Below are 10,201 nucleotides of genomic sequence, written 5' to 3'. Positions count from 1 at the left end.
ATTATTGGCTATATTTTTAAAACAAATCTTAGGGTACATTAGTGAAGTGAATTATATTTATATAGCGCTTTTCTCCAGTGACTCAAAGCGCTTTACATTGTGAAACCCAATATCTAAGTTACATTTAAAGCAGTGTGGGTGGCACTGGGAGCAGGTGGGTAAAGTGTCTTCCCCAAGGACACAACGGCAGTGACTAGGATGGCAGAAGCGGGTATCGAACCTGGAACCCTCAAGTTGCTGGCACGGCCACTCTACCAACCGAGCCACACCGCCCATGTTTCTTATTGCAATTTTATCCTTCAAATAAAATAGTGAACATACGAGACAACTTTTCTTTTTGTAGTAGGAAGCAAACTAAGACTCTTAATTAGAGATGTCCGATAATGGCTGTTTTACCGATATCCTATATTGTCCAACTCTTAATTACCGATACCGATATATACAGTCTTGGAATCAACACATTATGCTTAATTTTGTTGTGATGCCCCGCTGGATGCATTAAACGATGTACCAAGATTTTCCAAAATAAATCAACTCAAGTTATGGAAAAAAATGCCAACATGGCACTGCCATAATTTATTATTGAAGTCACAAAGTGCATTATTTTTTTTTAACATGCCTCAAAACAGCAACTTTATATTTGGGACATGCTCTCCCTGAGAGAGCATGAGGAGGTTGAGGTGGGCAGTGTTGGGGATAGCGGGGGGTGTATATTGTAGCGTCCCGGGAGAGTTAGTGCTGCAAGGGTTTCTGGGTATTTGTTCCGTTGTGTTACGGTGCGGATGTTCTCCCGAGATGTTTGTCATTCTTGTTTGGTGTGGGTTCACAGTGTGGCGCATATTTGTAACAGTGTTAAAGTTAAAGTTGTTTATACGGCCACCCTCAGTGTGACCTGTATGGCTGTTGACCAAGTATGTGTTGCATTCACTTGTGTGTGTGTGAAAAGGTATAGTTATGTGACTCGGCCAGCACGCAAAGCTAGTGCCTTTTAAAATTTATTTGCGCTCTGTACTTCTCCCCACGTCCGTGTACACAGCGGTGTTTTGAAAAGTCATACATTTTTACTTTTTGAAACAGATACAGATAATTTTTAAACCGATACTGATCATTTCCGATATTACATTTTAAAGCACTCAGATGCCGATATTTTCCCTACTCTTAATTTGTCTGCTGAAATATGCAGTAACATAGCGTCATTTTTATTTTGTCAAAATTAAGGACAAGCGGTAGAAAATGAATTATTAATCCACTTCTTCATTTATTGTTTCTCTTTTAACATGTTCTATCTACACTTCTGTTAAAATGTAATAGTCGCTTATTCTTCTGTTTGGATGCTTTACATTAGTTTTGGATGATACCATAATTGTCGGTATCGATGTGATACCAAGTAGTTACAGTATCATACATTGGTCATGATTTAAGCCCTCGTGTCTAGTTTATAAATATAATGTAAATTAAAAAAGATTATATGACGATAAAAAATATTGAAAACAGTGATATCGACTAGATACGCTCTTGTACTTAGTATCATTACAGTGGATGCCAAGTGTAGATCCACCCATGGCATTTGTTTACATTGTGACGCTGGAGAGCTATTGTATCCTCTCACGGTGTGTAGTGAATCATGTTTAGATTTTCCTCGTCCTGCAGGGATGATACTTGTGAGAAACTTTATTTGTTATCATGGAAGTGAGGATTGGTGATTTAGAAGTAGCTAAAACACTGCAGACTGATGGACTTTAGTCGCTAGCTAGTTAGCCATGTTTTAAAGCACCTCTTCCTGAGGGTATTTCAGTGTTATATCTTAGCCTTTATCGTTAGTTCTCCCTTTTCTGTCTACACAATATGTCTGCTTGTAAGTAATCAGTGATTGTGCGCTGCCGTACATGCTCGTTTGCTCTTAAAACCAGCAATGTTAAGACGTGACGATGACGCGTCGTCATGCCCATAAAAATGCTTTAACTTTTACTTTTTAGAGGCGGTATAGTACCGAATATGATTCATTAGTATCGCGGTACTTTACTAGCACCGGTACACTGTTCAACCCTAGTCGGGACCTTATTACTGATTTATATTACCCTGATATTGTAGGCATTTTAGATGATTTTGTCACACACTCCAGTGAGGGTTGGACTCCGCCAAGGCTGTCCTTTGTCACAGATTCTGTTCATAACTTTTATGGACAGAATTTCTAGGCGCAGTCAAGGCGTTGAGGGGATCCGGTTTGGTGGCCGCGGGATTAGGTCTCTACTTTTTGCAGATGATGTGGTCCTGATGGCTTCATCTAACTGGGATCTTCAGCTCTCGCTGGATCGGTTCGCAGCCGAGTGTGAAGCGACCGGAATGAGAATCAGCACCTCCAAGTCCGAGTCCATGGTTCTCGCCCGGAAAAGGGTGGAGTGCCATCTCCGGGTTGGGGAGGAGACCCTGCCCCAAGTGGAGGAGTTCAAGTACCTAGGAGTCTTGTTCACGAGTGAGGGAAGAGTGGATCGTGAGATCGACAGGCGGATCGGTGCGGCGTCTTCAGTAATGCGGACGTTGTACCGATCCGTTGTGGTGAAGGAGCTGAGCCGGAAGGCAAAGCTCTCAATTTACCGGTCGATCTACGTTCCCATCCTCACCTATGGTCATGAGCTTTGGGTCATGACCGAAAGGATAAGATCACGGGTACAAGCGGCCGAAATGAGTTTGGGTCTCTCCCTTAGAGATAGGGTGAGAAGCTCTGCCATCCGGGAGGAACTCAAAGTAAAGCCGCTGCTCCTCCACATCGAGAGGAGCCAGATGAGGTGGTTCGGGCATCTGGTCAGGATGCCACCCGAACGCCTCCCTAGGGAGGTGTTTAGGGCACGTCCAACCGGTAGGAGGCCACGGGGAAGACCCAGGACACGTTGGGAAGACTATGTCTCCCGGCTGGCCTGGGAACGCCTCGGGATCCCCCGGGAAGAGCTAGACGAAGTGGCTGAGGAGAGGGAAGTCTGGGTTTCCCTGCTTAGGCTGTTGCCCCCGCGACCCGACCTCGGATAAGCGGAAGATGGATGGATGGATGGATTGTCACACACTCATAAACACTTTCTACACTGATTGTAACTTGATAAATCAGTACAATGGAACCTGGATTTACAAACTTAATTCAATCTTGGATGGTATAATGAAGAACATTTCTCCATAACAAAGAATGTGAATATGAATAATGGGTTCCAACTTCGACAAAATTGCATATTTTAGTGGTTTGTACACAACATAAAGGGCTATACCAGGGATGTCAGTGGTTTTCATTGAGGGCCACATGGCAGTTATGGCTGCCATCAGAGGGCCCCTTGTAACAGTGAATATTGTATGAATTTGCCTCTGGATTTCATAATTAATTATATAAATTGTTTTAAGTAGACTGTCTATTATACAGTAAAAACTTTACATTTACAGCCTTTTACTGCAAAATGTTTTTTTTTTTTTTTTTACAATATTTTACGGTAAATGCAAAAACGGTACCAGTTTTTTGGGTTGGGTTTTACGGAAAAAGTTGGCAGCTTAGTTGCCAGATTTGTTTTTTACATTATATCGTTGATGGAAAAACAGTACATGTTATTTTTTTTTATTCTGGCAACTTAGCTGCCAGTTTTTCTACCGTAAAAACAAATTGACCGTCTTTCCATTTAGAGTAATACACCGTTAAAGACAAAATACGTAAATTTAACATTAAAAATAGGGCAGATCAGTCAACAGAATTTTAACATAAAAACAGGGTTTTTTTCAGTTTATATGCTGTAAAGAACACTGTAAAATGTATTGTCATTTTTATTAATTTGCTGGGTAGTTGACTGTAAAGTTAAGTGTGTCAGATGTATTTGTTGTTGATGAACCCCAAGATGCAGAGATGGAGGCTGGCATAGAATATGAAAACATGATTTAATTAAAACTAAACAACAACAAACAAAAAGCACGCAAGTGGGCGGAATTACAAAGTAAGGGAGCTAGCACTGGAAGATAGAAAAGAAAAAGGAACTTTAGCATGGAAGCTAGTGGATAGCAAACAGAAAAACTGGAAACATCCATCCATCCATTTTCTACCGCTTATTCCCTTGTGGGGTCGCGGGGGGCGCTGGCGCCTATCTCAGCTACAATCGGGCGGAAGGCGGGGTACACCCTGGACAAGTCGCCACCTCATCACAGGGCCAACACAGATAGACAGACAACATTCACACACTAGGGCCAATTTAGTGTTGCCAATCAACCTATCCCCAGGTGCATGTCTTTGGAAGTGGGAGGAAGCCGGAGTACCCGGAGGGAACCCACGCATTCACGGGGAGAACATGCAAACTCCACATAGAAAGATCCCGAGGCTGGATTTGAACCCAGGACTGCAGGAGCTTCGTATTGTGAGGCAGACGCACTAACCCCTCTGCCACCGTGAAGCCAAACTGGAAACAACTAATGCTAACAAACAGCTTACCGCTACGACCAGGACAAAACGTAGCATGACAGGTAGTAGCTGTAACAAAACGACACGACAGGTAGCACGACAAGAGTGATATGTGGCAACGACAATACAATGATCCAGCAACTGACACAAGACAAAGCAGGTACAAATAGGAGCAGGCTGATTGGCAACAGGTGTGGCCAGATGCCAATCAGCCGCAGCTGAGGAGGAACACAGCACTCAGGGAACAAGACAAGAAGCTGACAAAATAAGAGCTCTAGACAGGAACTAAAGACAGGAGATACTAAACACAGAGGAAACAGACAAATGCAGAGGAAAAAACTAAAACATAGACAAACTGTCAGGGGAAAGCCTGACAAAGTGTTTTATTATAACATTTTTTAAATGTTTGGAAATTATGATAATATTCTGTAATATTTGTTGCAATATTGGATCCTATTAAAGTTTAATTTCAAGAAGTACAAATTTTTTTTCTTTCAAAAAAAAATAAAAATTAACTACATTTAGTGAGAAAATAATTGACATTGTTTTTACAACATTATATTGTTAGTGGAAAAACAGTACAAATAATATTTTTATTCTGGCAATTTAGCTGCCAGTTTTTCTACCGTAAAAACAAATGTACCGTCTTTCCATTTACAGTAATACACCGTTAAAGACAAAATACGTAGATTTTACTGTCAAAATACGGCAGCTCAGTCAACAGAATTTTAACACAAAAATCAGTAGTTTTTTTTTTCAATTTAAAATAATATGCTGTAAAAAACACCGTAAAATGTATTGTCATTTTTATTAATTTGCAGGGTAGTTGGCTATAAAGTTAAGTATCTTATTTTTTTAAATGTTTGGAAAGTATGATAATCTGTAATATTTGTTGCAATATTGGATACTATTAAAGTTTAAAAAAGTATGCAATTTCAAGCAGTACAGGATATTTTTTTTAATTAAAAAAAAATTAACTACATTTAGTGACAAAAAAATTTACATTGTTTTTACAACATTATATTGTTAATGGAAAAACAGAACAAGTTATTTTTTTATTCTGGCAACTTAGCTTCCAGTTTTTCTACCGTAAAAATAATGTACCATCTTTCCATTTACAGTAATACACCGTTAAAGACAAAATACGTAGATTTTACAGTCAAAATATGGCAGATCAGTCAACAGAATTTTAACATAAAAAAACAGGGTTTTTTTGTCAGTTTACAGTAATATGTTGTAAAAAAACACCGTAAAATGTATTGTAATTTTTATTAATTTGCTGGGTAGTTGGCTCTAAAGTTAAGTATTTTTTTAGTTTTTTAAATGTTTGGAAAGTATGATAATCTGTAATATTTGTTGCAATATTGGATACTATTAAAGTTTAAAAAAGTATGCAATTTCAAGCAGTACAGATATTTTTTTTAATTAAAAAAAAAATTAACTACATTTAGTGAGAAAATTATTCACATTGTTTTTTTACAACATTATATTGTTAATGGAAAAATAGTACAAATAATTTTTTTATTCTGGCATCTTAGCTGCCAGTTTTTCTACCGTAAACAAATGTACCGTCTTTCCATTTACAGTAAAAACAACCGGAGATTTTACAGTCAAAAACCGGCAGATCAGTCAACAGAATTTTAACGCAAAAAAACTGTAGTGTTTTTAATGAACACTTATATGCTGTAAAGAAAAACGTAAAATTTAATGTCATTTTTATTAATTTGATGGGTAGTTTTCTGTAAAGTTAGGTATTTTTATTTAGACAAAAACATATTTGGAAAGTATGCTAATATATACTGTAATATTTGTTGCAATATTAGATACTATTAAAATATAAACGGTATGGAATTTCAAGCAGTAAATATATTTTTGTCTGTCAAAATGTAAAAACTCTTTTACATTTAGTGAGAAAACATGAAGTACTTTGACAAGCATCATTTCCAGGTGTTTGCTGGCCAGATAAAATGATGTCATAGGCCAGATCTGGTCCCGGGCCTTGCCTTTGACACCTGTGAAATAAAGGGAAGAGAGCTCCTGGCAAATAGAGGATCTTTAACTAGCATTTTTGCAATAGGTCCATAAAAAGAGAAGAGTGGTCCTGTCACACAGGTGATGTTGGACGAGCTTTCTTTTTCACTCGGTCCTTAAAAACAGCAGAGCCACTATGTCATATATACAATCTTTTGCCAATGTTTTTATTTTATTTTATTTTTTTGCAGTAAGTCCAATAAAGCAGCCCAGCATTCCTGTGGTATGTGTAAAGCACAGGCCTCAAACTCCAGGCCCGAGGGCCAGATCTGGTCCGCGACATCAGTTTATCTGGCCCGCAAAACACATAAAATGTGTCAATAAAGTACTTAATATTTTCTCACTAAAAGTAAAAAAAAAAAATGTATTTTGACAGAAAAAATATATGAACTGCTTGAAATTGCAGACCTTTTTAAACTTTAATTGTATCCAATAATGCAACGAATTTGACAGATTATTATACTTTCCAAATATTAAAAAAAACAAAAAAAAACGTAAATTTACAGCCAACTACCCAGCAAATTAATAAAAATGACAATACATTTTACGGTGTTTTTTCCAACATATTACTGTAAATTGGAAAAAAAAACTACTGTTTTTTGCGTTAAAATTTTGTTGATTAAGCTGCCATATTTTGACTGTAAAATCTACGTATTTTGTCTTTAACGGTGTATTACTGTAAATGCAAAGATGGTACATTTGTTTTTACGGTAGAAAAACTGGCAGCTAAGTTGCCAGAATAAAAAAATTATTTGTACTGTTTTTCCATTAACAATATAATGTTGTAAAAACAATGTCAATTATTTTCTCACTAAATGTAGTTAATTTTTTTTTTTTTTGAAAGAAAAAAAATCTGTACTTCTTGAAATTACAGACCTTTTAAACTTTAATAGTATCCAATATTGCAACAAATATTACAGATTATCATACTTTCCAAACATTTAAAAATATAAAAAAAATACTTAACTTTACAGCCAACTACCCAGCAAATTAATAAAAATGATAATACATTTTACGGTGTTTTTTACAACATATTACTGTAAATTGGAAAAAAAACTACTGTTTTTTGCGTAAAAATTTTGTTGATTAAGCTGCCATATTTTGACTGTAAAATCGACGTATTTTGACTTTAACGGTGTATTACTGTAAATGGAAAGACGGTACATTTGTTTTTACGGTACAAAAACTGGCAGCTAAATTGCCAGAATAAAAAAATTATTTGTACTGTTTTTCCATTAACAATATAATGTTGTAAAAACAATGTCAATTATTTTCTCACTAAATGTAGTTATTTTTTTTTATTTGAAAGAAAAAAAATCTGTACTTCTTGAAATTCTTGAACCTTTTAAACTTTAATAGTATCCAATATTGCAACAAATATTACAGATTATCATGCTTTCCAAACATAAAAAAATACTTAATTTTACAGCCAACTACCCAGCAAATTAATAAAAATGACAATACATTTTACGGTGTTTTTTACAACATATTACTCCATCCATCCATTTTCTACCACTTATTCCCTTTTGGGGTCGCGGGGGCGCTGGCGCCTATCTCAGCTACAATCGGGCGGAAGGCGGGGTACACCCTGGACAAGTCGCCACCTCATCGCAGGGCCAACACAGATAGACAGACAACATTCACACTCACATTCACACACTAGGGCCAATTTAGTGTAAATTGGAAAAAAAACTACTGTTTTTTGCGTTAAAATTCTGTTGACTGATCTGCCATATTTTGACTGTAAAAATCTGCCATATTTTGACTGTAAAATCTACGGTAAACAGAGACGGTACATTTGTTTTTATGGCACAAAAACTGGCAGCTAAGTTGCCCGAATAAAAAAAGAACTTGTACTATTTTTACATTAACAGTATAGTTTTGTAAAAACTTTTTTAAATTTAACACAAAAATTCTGGCAACTAAGCTGCCAGCTTTCAACCTCCAGTAGGTGTTCCTGTCGCATATAAATAATCTTTGGTAACATTTGTGAATTGTTTTCTGACTTTTAGAATTTGGTGAAAGTTTCATCCGTTGTCCTATCAAATAGAGGATCTTTGACTATAGTTTTTTTGAGTAGGTCATAAACACAGAAGAACGCTCCTGGCATATAGAGGATCTTTAACTATATACAATCTTTTGCCAATTTTTGTTTTGTTTTTTTGCAGTACGTCCAATAAAGTAGCCCAGCATTCCTGTCGTATGTGTAAAGGATATTCGTCTAGTATTCTTACAGTAGGTCATTAAAAACAGCAGTGGGGTGCTGTCACATAGAGGATCTTTGACTCATTTGACTTTTTTGGCAGTGGGAAGAGAAAAACAGCAAAACACTTCTGTCAAATTGAGGATCTTTGATTAGTTTTTCGGGAGTATTTACAATCTTTTGCCTGTTTTTTGCAGTATGTCCTATAAAGCAGCAGAGTGTTCCTCTCACATATAAATAAACTTTGGTATAATTTGTTAATTGATTTCTGAAATTTTCATCCCTTGTCCGATCAAATAGAGGATCTTTGACTATAGTTTGTTTGGAGTAGGTCATAAACACAGAAGAGCGCTCCTGGCATATAGATGATCTTTAGTTATACACAATATTTAGCCAATTTTTTGGTTTTTGTTTTGCAGTAGGTCCTTCAAAACAGTGTTCCTGTCACATATTCTATATAAATAATCTTTGGTATAATTTGTGACAATTTTGTGAAAGTTTCATCCCTTGTCCTATCAAATAGAGGATCTTTGAGGAGTATTTTCCTGGAGTATTTACAATCTTTGGCCTGTATCTTTGCAGTAGGTCATTTTTAAGCAGCAGAGTGTGTCTCTCGCATATAAATAATTTTTGGTATAATTTGTGAATTGATTTCTGAACGTTTCATCCCATGTCCGATCAAATAGAGGATCTTTGACTATAGTTTGTTTGGAGTAGGTCATAAACACAGAAGAGCGCTCTTGGCATATAGATGATCTTTAGCTATACACAATATTTAGCCAATTTTTGTTTTGTTTTCTTGCAGTAGGTCCAATAAAGCAGCCCAGCATTCCTTTCGTATGTGTAAAGGATCTTTGACCAGTATTCTTGCAGTAGGTCATTAAAAACAGCAGTGGGGTACTGTCACATAGAGGATCTTTGACTCATTTTACTTTTTTTGGCGGTGGGAAGTGAAAAACAGAAAAATACTTCTGTCAAATAGAGGATCTTTGAGGAGTGTCTTCTGGAGTATTTACAATCTTTTGCCTGTTTTTGCAGTAGGTCTTGTAGAGCAGCAGAGTGTTCCTCTCACATATAAATAACCTTTGGTATAATTTGTGAATTGATTTCTGGAATTTTCATCCCTTGTCCGATCAAATAGAGGATCTTTGACTATAGTTTGTTTGGAGTAGGTCATAAACACAGAAGAGTGCTCCTGGCATATAGAGGATCTTTAGTTATACACAATATTTAGCCAATTTTTTTGTTTTTGTTTTGCAGTAGGTCCTTCAAAACAGTGTTCCTGTCACATATTCTATATAAATAATCTTTGGTATAATTTGTGACCTGATTTCTGACTTTTAGCAATTTTGTGAAAGTTTCATCCCTTGTCCTATCAAATAGAGGATCTTTGAGGGGTGTTTTTGTGGAGTATTTACAATCTTTGGCCTGTTTCATTGCAGTAGGTCCTATAAAGCAGCAGAGTGTGTCTCTCGCATATAAATAATTTTTGGTATAATTTGTGAATTGATTTCTAAACGTTTCATCCCATGTCCGATCAATTAGAG

At 36.5% G+C, this 10,201-nt stretch overlaps 1 pseudogene; it reads left to right on the top strand.

Annotated features, from left to right (window-relative positions):
* The window catches only part of LOC133557227 (proteasome activator complex subunit 4B-like), a 199,170-nt pseudogene that overhangs the window by 6,707 nt on the left and 182,262 nt on the right, over positions 1–10,201 (top strand).

Source organism: Nerophis ophidion, linkage group LG08 (genome assembly GCF_033978795.1).
Source record: "Nerophis ophidion isolate RoL-2023_Sa linkage group LG08, RoL_Noph_v1.0, whole genome shotgun sequence".
NCBI classification, from domain to species: Eukaryota; Metazoa; Chordata; class Actinopteri; order Syngnathiformes; family Syngnathidae; genus Nerophis; species Nerophis ophidion.
This window is presented reverse-complemented; position numbering and strand designations above follow the sequence as displayed.